Source organism: Canis aureus, chromosome 20 (assembly GCF_053574225.1).
Source record: "Canis aureus isolate CA01 chromosome 20, VMU_Caureus_v.1.0, whole genome shotgun sequence".
Classification (NCBI taxonomy): Eukaryota; Metazoa; Chordata; class Mammalia; order Carnivora; family Canidae; genus Canis; species Canis aureus.
Window position 1 is genome coordinate 58860898 of NC_135630.1, and position 5847 is coordinate 58866744.

Genomic DNA, 5847 nt, shown 5'->3' on the forward strand with positions numbered 1-5847 from the left:
GAGGGCGGGGGGTGGGGGTGAGTGGGTGACGGGCACTGAGGGGGACACTTGACGGGATGAGCACTGGGTGTTATTCTGTATGTTGGTAAATTGAACACCAATAAAAAATTAATTTATTAAAAAAAATAACAAGCTCCCAGGTGATTATGATGTTCATTACCTTTCTAGAACTGCTGCCCTGAGGCTCAGTGAGACACACCAAAGCAACTGTCTTCAAAGTGTGATCCCTGAACCAGCAGTATCAGCATGACCTGGGTACTTCAAAATGCCAATCCCTGGGCCTCACCTAGACTTACTGGATCAGAAACTCCATGGGTGAGGATGGGTTGTGCTCTAACAACCCAGCAGCTGATTCTGATATGTTAAAACTTGAGAACCACTCACTAAAGAGAAATCGGTGTATTAGGTGTTTGTATTGGGGGGCAGGGATAAAGAAGGTATGGTCATACATACACTGATCTCCCTAAGTTACTACTCAAGGGAGAACATGTTTATAACTTTTCTTTCTTGAAATGAGGCACGTTTCTCCATGAATTGCAAAGCAAGAAAAATAAAACAGATGACAAATGATGCTTTTAACTTGCCTTTTGCTGGTATTTGACTCTCTACTGGCCATCCCATCTTCTGAAGGCATCTCAGCTCGATTATTATTTAACAAGGGCCAGTTTAAAATATAAACTCTTGAAAATTTGAGGTATTCTGAACCGTGAGGTGACTTCGATCTCTCTGTCATGTGGACCCTGCCAGTCAAGGCCCTAGAAGTCAGCACTTCCAGGTTTGACATACACAATGCTATGTCTGAAAGACAGCGACAACAAAAATATGTTCTTCCATGTGAGAAAGATAAAAAATACAGAAGTGAAGAATACAATGATGGGGGTAGCTCACCTCAAGGAAGAAAGAAAGTTTGGCATTCTTTCCAAGGTAATTTTGACAAAAGGAACTCTCATTATGAATGTGGTGGATTTGAGCCGCAGCTTTCACCCCTCCAGGAGGATATAATGAAAATGTGTTGATGGGGGATGTCCAGGAGGACCTCCAAGTAAGACATACTCCTTATAACACCCGACGCAACAAGAGGAGAGTGAAATGGCATAACGAAGGCCATATCCATATTACTCTGTGGAGATATAGAAAAAATCTGAAGAGAGAAGTGGAAGAGGACACACAAGATGGAATGTCGGGGAGCTGGTTCAAGATCACCATTCCCTATGGGAGAAAGTATGACAAGGCATGGCTAATGAATTCAATCCAGAGACACTGCAGTGTCCCCTTCGTTCCAGTGGATTTCCACTACATTAAAAACCAGGCCCGGTTCTTTGTCCAGGAAGTTTGCACTGCCTCTGCATTGAAGGATGTAAGCTACAAGATTTGTGACGAGGAGAACCGGAAGATATCTATCTTTGTCAATCCCTCAAGTGTACCCTACTCTGTGCGGTACAAGTTGGAGCCAGAAGAAATGGAACAGCTAAAGCTGACCATGAACAAACGCTTTGATGTCTCCCAGCAAACTCTTGATCTCCAGAGTCTCCGCTTTGACCCAGATTTGGTGGACCATGATATTGATTTAATCCTGAATCGAAGAAACTGCATGGCTGCCACCCTACAGATCACTGAAGAGAATTTCCCTGAGCTATTGTCTTTGAACTTGAGCAACAACAAACTATGGGCTGGATGGCCTGTCTGACATTATAGAGAAGGCCCCAGAGTCAAGATTCTGAACCTCTCCAAAAATGAGCTGAACTTGGTGTGGGAGTTAAACACGACGAAAGGGCTGAATCTTGAAGAGCTTTGGCTAGAAGGAAACCCCTTGTGTGATACCTTTCCAGACAAGTCCACCTACATAAGTGCCATCAGGGATTGTTTTCCCAAGCTGTTACGCCTGGATGGCCAGGACTTAACCCCACCAGATATCATTGATACTGACATGCCATATTCAACACAGCCCTCCAAGGAAAGCTACAAAGGATCTGAGGAACTGAAAAATCTAGTCTTGCAATTCCTGCAGCGGTACTACTTGATCTATGACTCTGGAAACCATCAGGGTCTCCTCGGTGCCTACCATGATGAGGCCTGCTTCTCCCTGGCCATTTCCTTCAAGCCCAAAGACCCAGTGCCAAGCAACTTGTGCGAGTACTTCAAGGAAAACAGGAATATGAAGAATCTCAAGGACTTCTCCCTGTGTGTTCAGCTGCTGAAGCATACAAAATATGACATCCTGTGCTCCCTCTATGTGCTTCCCAAAACACAGCATGACCTCAGCTCCTTCATGGTGGACATGTGGTTCCAGATGGAGAAGATGATCTGCTTCTCTGTCAGTGGGGTGTTCAAGGAAGTGGAAGGAAAGTCTCAGGGTTTCGTTCGTGCCTTCACCCGGAACTTCATCGCTACCCCTGTCAGTGATTCCACTCTGTGCATCGTGAATGATGAGCTGTTTGTGAGAGATGCCACCCCTAATGAGATTCAGAGTGTGTTTTCCAAACAAGAGCCTACACTGACCTCCAGCTCCATGGTCACCCTCTCCCAGGAGCAGCAGGAAATGGTACAGGCTTTCTCCACTCAATCTGGGATGAAACTCGAGTGGTCTCAGAAGTGCCTACAGGAAAATGAGTGGAACTACACCAGAGCTGGTCAGATCTTCACTGTGTTCAAGCCTATGCCCATGCCCATGACTGGGAAAAGAGGCCTGACTGACCAAGAAGCCAAAGTTACGTTCCAGGCCAGGTGACATACCACCGGGAGGATCAGTTGTTCCATGTATTTTCCCCACTCATATGATTGCTATTTAGTTTCATAATAAAGAATGATACTGCACGTTGTAAAAAAAAAGAATAAAAATAAATAAAAATAAATAAAAATAAAATATAAACTCTTAATGAGACCCCAGGCATGCATTTTCCACATTCTTACTTTTTCAAAATGCATTTGACTTGGCACATCACACATTTGTCTCCCCACATTTCCACTGTAAAAGGCAGGGAAGGAGTGTCTAATATTCTTAAGACAAAGGTCTGGAGGTCCACTGTAGCCACGTTTTGTTAATGCTTTAGGTATTATCAAGATCTGCATTTGCTGACCAGTTTTTAGAAACTTACGTTATTAGCAAAGGAAGAAATGGCAATTAAGTTTCAGTGTTAACCACCCTAATTTTGATATTATCAATTATTTCTGTCTTTAGGTTTTCCTTTTTCCCTAGGGAGGCTGCATACACTCTGGCATTATAGAGACATGGTTTCAAGTAAGGACTGAGCTTCTGGTTATCAAGGTATTTAATATTCCTGATACTTCATTTCCTTTAGATGTAGAATAAGGATAACAATTTCCCCTTTTGTTAAAAATGGTCACTCTTAGGAGTAGATAAAACGAAGCCCATGTTGCATTGGGGATGTTCAGTTATGTTCCCCTCTTATTAGCTACCCTTTAACTGAATTGTCATAAGAATTCTGTAGGTTGGTCTGGAATATTCTGAATTTTTTTGCTTCTCTTCCCAGGGAGAGGCCTGGCATAAGAAACAGCATTGCGGTGGAGGAGTTATCTCATGGGCTAGCACACTCTATATACAATGGAGAAAAACATTATATAAGGATGCAGAGTCACATGAGTTAATTATAAACATTAATTCAGTTAATTCAGCTCAGAAGCTAGTGAACTTTAGACATGACTTTGAACCCATCCTTTATCTTCTTGTTTGGACAGCTTCAAAAATATTTATAGGACAGATTTCAAGGCTCAGCCATGGATGCACCCATTCCCTCAGTCCACAGAAAACTGCAAGAAAATGATCTAGAATGTGGCAGTTCGCTCTAGCCTGAGTGCATATTCAGACTCGGCCCAAGTCATATACATGTGTAAACTGCAGTGCATAATTCTTTATCTGATAAGACACCTTAAAATAAAACTAATGATAATACAGGGCCACAATCTTGCAATTTATGCATGGAAACCAATGTGTTTCAAAATGAAATTTTTTCTAATTTTATAGAGGTGATGTTGCTCATATACCTTATACTGAGCAGCACCCTGGAAGGTCTGAGGCAACACCTGTAATCAAACCTAATATAGTTCTGCAACATAATGCATAAGCATTCACAGTAGTAAAATAAATAATGACCAAAAGAGCCTCACATTCAGTTCATATTTTGTCACAAAATCAATTGAGCAAGTCAAGATTCATAATCAAATAAGAAGTAAAAATTTTATAGTTTTCAAAGCTTTTTAACTTTAAAAATTATGGATAATTTTGGAAGGACCTATATTATATCTTCCTTTGGGGAGTTTCCAATCCTATTAGGTTGTTACATTCAAAACCCCACACATCTCATTGGCAAGATCCAAAATAGCATTTATAACAACTTTCTCAAATCAGCAAGGGGCATAAATTATTTCAAATTCTGCTATCCCCCTTAAACTGGTGTTGATAATGCAAGAAATGTGCACAAATTATGGCTTTTAGTTTACTGTAATGGTTTTAAGTTATTGGTGGGAAAAATGATCAAGCTAGAATAAAATATAGCCTGACAACTTATTTAATAAATGTTTTCCAAGGTTGGTAGAAAGTATATTTAAGGGAAATAATCAATTAAAGAAAATAAGACTTCAAACAATCACTAACATTTCAGCTCCTGAAAACTGTTGAGCAAGTGATTATTGAGCATGATTCTTCAAATGCATTAACTCCTCTATTTTAGATGGTTTGCCAGGGTCCCAGGGCCCTGTAATAGCTTTCTGAGGAGTAGAGCAGCTAAATGGATGGATGCAAAGTTTTCATATGTCAGAAATGTATTGTTCTTGGTTGATGATGCCATACAAGTCAAAGTCCTAAGCCACCTCAAGTTACTCATTTTTTTCCTGGATATAAGGCAAACATGTTAATAAACTTCTGCTTGCTCTTATTAATTATGGGGCATTAACCAAGAACTCAGAAGGACAGGGGTAAATTATTTTTTCTCCTCTATACAGAAAACAGAAGGTAACTTGTTGACCTTAGTAAGTCAGCTTTCAAATTATATAATGTACAAATGAATGCTCAGTTAATACTACTTTATTATAGTACTTGTAGGTAATGAGACCATATTCAAATTAAAAATGACATCAAAACTACTAACCCCAAATAACTACTAAATTACTTCTTATTAGTACATAATTTTGTATTATTCCACTACAAGAATATAGTTCTACTTAAATGTCCTAGTCAGCTTTACTGAATATACTAGATCTGCATAATCTGTGATAATTAATTGTCTGATCAACATCATAGAAGTAATGTATTTTGAAGAAAGCGTCTTAGCCTCACCTGCCCTGATATGAAGATATGCAGCTGTTAATAAAGGGAAAATGAAGATCAAAAAGCATTCCAGTCTACAAAAGACTTACTAGCTTCATTGCCCTACCCCTCTTTGAATAATGCTGCTCTATCAAATGCTTAGTCTTTCATTTTAATGAACGTGATCTATTTATTTTTGGTAATAGCATCTCAGGAGCACTTAAACCATTCTTGAGCCTTACAGTCTAGGCAGACATTTGACTATTTGGAAGGATTATGTATGTGTCTCTAAAAAAGCCAAAGTATACAGTGAAAACCAATAAAAGAACTGGTTAAAAGCAACACACATCAATCCTTTGGGCAAATGGGAGCATGTAGTGAAAACGATGCTTTATCTACACATCTGGTTTGCTAATGTATGCAAGTAAGGGTTGTTTGAAACATCTTCTCTATAATTATTCCACTTTAAGTCAAGAATGTCCTCAATTCATCCAATGTTGGGGGGGGCAGTGTGAGGGAATGGTGGCCAACGTGGAAGGATTGCATAAAATAGGGAATAAGAACACAAAAGTATGGCTTGTAAA

At 39.8% G+C, this 5847-nt stretch overlaps 1 pseudogene; it reads left to right on the forward strand.

Moving 5' to 3' along the window:
- Positions 1-721: 721 nt before the first annotated feature.
- On the forward strand, positions 722-2764 carry LOC144292001 (nuclear RNA export factor 2 pseudogene; annotated as a pseudogene).
- Positions 2765-5847: the final 3083 nt, after the last annotated feature.